At 46.9% G+C, this 4,752-nt stretch overlaps 1 non-coding gene across 1 annotated transcript; it reads right to left on the bottom strand.

The window, feature by feature from the left end:
- TRNAT-CGU (transfer RNA threonine (anticodon CGU)) lies at positions 1–72 on the bottom strand. Its single transcript has one exon. It is a non-coding gene; the product is annotated as a tRNA-Thr (tRNA).
- Positions 73–4,752: the final 4,680 nt, after the last annotated feature.

The raw sequence follows: 4,752 nt of genomic DNA, 5'->3' as shown, positions 1-4,752 counted from the left end.
TGCCGCCGGTGGGATCCGAACCCACGACCTCCGAATTACGCGTCCGGTGCTCTACCACTGAGCTACGGCGGCGGCTGTCAAACCTTCTGCTGAGGGCAATAACTGCACACTCACGTTAGCAGAATGATTGCGGAAGAATGATGACAATCTCATGAGTTTGAATTTGGGAGCAAGATCCCAACAAGCAAAGACGCATATAACAAGCCTGATTACGTCGTGTGAATTACGCTGAAAAACAGGAGCCGCGCTTTCTTTCCATTGACGCCCGTACCCACTGGCGCTTATCTTGGAACCAAGCACATCGCGAAGCCCTGTCTTGGGCAGCACGAAAGGCCCGAAGCGGGTGATGTTTCTAACGAAGCACGGATGAGAGCGCTGTAATCGCGGCGCATCCGGGCGCACAGAGCGCGCTGTCACTTGGTATATTTGAAACTCCGCGGGCTTTCGTTTGTCCCGAATAAAAACGGCCACACTAAGTCTATCTCGTTAGAAGTGCCTGGGTTGGACGATATTTGTGGAGCTCCACAACTTTCCTATTGACGCCTGAACATTTAAAACCATATTTAAAAAGTTAATTTATTTATCTCGACTAATTATTCAAATAGGATAACCGAAAAAATGGTACTGTAATTTTAGATAAACCTCAACATCCCCGCGATTTCAGTTCTGAAGAACGCTTAGTTTTTTTATAAACCTTGGTCCAAGTTAGCTGGGACACCCTATATATATATATATATATATATATATATATATATATATATATATATATATATATATATAGAGAGAGAGAGAGAGAGAGAGAGAGAGAGAGAGTACACGGCGTGCAAGCGGTATTTCGCCAATTTACGACCCGAGGCACTAAAAGGTTAACAAGGGGCAAGAGCGTGATTATACGGCTTTCGTGGATCTCGAGCCTCGGAAAGGGAGCGCGATGACCATGCAGATGTTCGTCCGGAACCCCAAGGACAAAGTACAAAGGAAGTGTAAACCTGGTATTTTTATTGCTGTGCAAATGTGGCGCAATATTATGGGCAGGAGTTGAGTTTCCCCTTCAGGTGGAGGTGTGAGGAAAAATTTGATGATGATGAATAGATGGTTCGGACTCGCAAACAATCACATTACTCGATGGCGGGACAAGAATGTTAACTATTTATTAACACATAAATGAACAAGAAGAAACAAGCAAGGAGAAAAGTGTTTACAACATGACTGAACCGTTGATTACACGAAATCAGCCCCACTTAACCGGGAGCGTTCCGTTTTAAGCCTTCTGTCTCCGCCCTTGGCGGGGACAGCGACCAATAATAAAACACGCGACATTTCTCCCCAATCGACGCCCGGGGAAATGACAACAAAGCCTCCGTCAGCCAATCAAAGACTGGGGAAAGGATGCCAGCCAATCAAATACCTAGGAAAGGAGAGGTTCCGAGCACGCACACAAAAAGCACTGAACTCGCCGCGTTCCGAACCTCCGCCTTCCTCTTCGTTTCCCCTCCCGCACACGTGCATACGAGACGCACGTATGCCACGGGAACAATCACTGAAGGCTCCTTATACAACAATAAAGGAAAGCTGTCGCTGAGGAGTCCAGGGTCCAGTGGCAACTACCGCTTAACTATGGGACTCTTATGAGTATCGGACGCTCATAGACCCATCGGCGCCGCATCGCGTTCCGGTCGTCCACCGTACACCTGCGTCCTCACAGTAATCCGCAGGTACGCGAGAAGGTTAAAAAAGACATCCACTGGCCACAAACACGACGACTGCAGGCGTACAAAACACTGCACTGTAGAACGCTGTGTGCTAGAAAGTATATCTGTGGTGGGAAGGCAAGACGGAGACAGAACGAGCGTTCTGGCGACGGCGCCGCCAGCAACAACAGAGCAGCCACCGACGCGCGTCGCGCCGTGCGTCCGCGGTGCGTCCGTTGTGCGTCCGCGGTTCCATGCACTGTGCTGGAGGCTGGATGACACGTCAGAAAGTTCAGCGAACTTAACAGGAGGGTAAGCAACGGTGGCCAGCCAACAAATGTGGCAAAACAGGGCAGATGCACTGCGTGCGCCCAGCTCGGCTGGATACTCAAGAAATTCGGAGCGCACAAGGTTGAGGTTGGGAAAACGAATTCACGAGCCAATGTGATGCCCGCTTTGTCTCCATTTTCGACTGAATGCCTTTTGGCGTTCTTAGAGCTCAGCGTTGATAAACCAGCCGGCTTACGGCCCAAGTATACTTCTTCCTGCTCTCTGAAACCTGCTCATGATTTCTCGCGAATATATGTTACACACAACGGTTTACACCACTTCAACGTATACAGTCGTGCTCTGCTAATACGACCCCTGTTAATATGAAAGACTCGAATTATGGACAGACGCGTCAGCGTAAGTGTCCCGTTCTGCAGATAGGCCGGCGTTGCCGTCGTCGAAATCGGGATTGGCCGAAAAGATGGCTACGTCACACATGGAGTGGCGGATTTGAAAACTCATTAAAGCTTCAGAAAACTGGTAAATTGAAGCTCGCAACATGACTCAAGCGTCATTAGGACATATATGTATATAAAGTTATTGAATTACGCAGAAAATAAAATTGTAGTCGGGAACCGAACGCCTCACCATTTGTGTGCGAGTCAGACAAGCTACCCGGCACGTTCGTGCGGCTTGGTTAAAGCGGGGTATAATATGTATCTCGTGTGGCCATTAAGACAATGATTATGACTGTGAAAGAGGAAACAGTGTCCGCCTGCGTGGGAAAGGGGAATCGCTGTCGCGTCGTACCCTTAAAGGCGAGCTAAAGTGTCTCCCATTTTTTTTTTTTTGCGACCAAACTTTTTTAATGCATTTTCGCATTGTTAATGGAAACTCGTTGTCCGGACTATAGACAGGGCGAAAATGCACAGACCCCATTTGAGCCCATGAATTTTTGTCGCGTTAGTCCGGGCAGCGATGAGAAAAAGCCTGCGCAGACTCAAATAGGAAACAGTGCGAATGCGCGAACGATAGCCTAATTTTTATGCGAAGCATACTACTTTAGCTACCACTTCAGCCCTTCACCGTGGTTATGCGCCTCCAAATCACGTGATACATGACGTCACACCACGTGACACGATGACGTCACGACAGTGGAGAAACGGGGGCCCACCTCGCGCCGTCGCTGTGGTTGTGCGCCTTCAAATCACGTGATACATGACGTCACACCACGTGACACGATGACGTCACGACAGTGGAGAAACGGGGGCCCACCTCGCGCCGTCGCTGTGGTTGTGCGCCTCCAAATTACGCGACACGATGATGCTTCGCATTCTCCAGGCTTAACCAAGTTAAGTCTCAGCCATTTTTTTTTACTGTTTTGCGCGGCCGGGGTGGCCGTTCGGTGCGTATCATCATTTATCGTCTCGCGTCAGTGGCTCTGACGAAAATGCTTTGGGCAGCTTGGAAATTTCTGAGTGGTTCGCGGTAGGTTCGCGGTAGGTGGAAAACCGTAGCATGCTTGGGATACATCTTCACGCCCTGCGACGCCGTTAACCACTAGGTGCTCGAGACTGCATCACATTGCTTTAAAATGATGGCTAGGATAATAAACGAGGAGCTGCCAAGAATTTGTATAACTTCCACTAGAATCATTGCATTCAGTTTTCATCAGAGAGGCCTATAATCGGTTTCAAGCATTTGTTAACATAACTTTATTAGGAGCATTGCAGAATTTTATTTCAATTTATTAAGAGCAGGTAGCAGACATCCTTGTGTCGACGGACGTAGCGCTAAATGCCCGAATTATTGCCAAAATAGTGCGACTTTTACACTCAATTTACGACTGGTGGCCTTTAAATTTGATCATTTCAATTGGAATCACAGGCCTTAAAGGGTTAAGATTCCCTTGTTCCGCCCTATAATTATTGTGCTAACATGTTGTCTTATTTTTTGGACGAGAGTGTATCTGTGGCGTACTCATGTGCCTCTTTATTAACAAATTAATAGTGTGGCTTTATTCTTTCGTATTTACAGTCATCGAGAGTGGCATTTGTTCTCGGGCTTCATTGCCCTCATCATTTCATTTTGCTCTCACGTACTATCAGTACGAATTTTCCCATGCGATAGGATGTATTAGATGCACTACCGTGACTCTGAGGGATACTACATCATATGAAATATTGGATAAGATATGCTGTACGAGAGTTCGACATACAATATTGAGATTCAGATTGGCCACAATATGAGATTCAGATTGGCATGCGGCGAATGTAGGCTTGAGATCGGTAGCTATAGATTAGCTGTATCTTGTGCTGACGCTATTGTGCAATGACAATGCAAATTCCTCACCTAGCAACGGTCTATACTCGCATATGGGGAATAGGAACGCCACAAAAGCTACCAGAAAAAGACATACTTTAAGTTTTGTGTACTTGCATAAGATAAAAAGTTTGTGCCCGGCTTTCCAAATGAAGAGAGGAAATAAAATTTAATGCCACTCGAAAAAGATGAAGCGGTGTAATTGACTCATTATCAGTGATGTCCATTAAGCCTGAGGACATCATCATCATAATCACCCACCGTTGATTTACCACTAGACATCGGGAGAACAACAGCAACAACAATCTTTCCGCCCGGTAGTGAAGTTCCTGGTTCGTTTATCTGTTCAAACGCCCACATTTTCATTACCGTATGTCACTGGCTTTCACCCAACAGCCCTATTTATAGGGGCCTTCAGCGAGAGAAATAATTATTCGATAGAAGACCACATCAACACGGCTGAAGCGCT

The sequence above is a fragment of the Amblyomma mixtum genome, chromosome 3, assembly GCF_055824585.1.
Source record: "Amblyomma mixtum isolate Tamu chromosome 3, ASM5582458v1, whole genome shotgun sequence".
In the NCBI taxonomy this organism is placed as follows: Eukaryota; Metazoa; Arthropoda; class Arachnida; order Ixodida; family Ixodidae; genus Amblyomma; species Amblyomma mixtum.
This window is presented reverse-complemented; position numbering and strand designations above follow the sequence as displayed.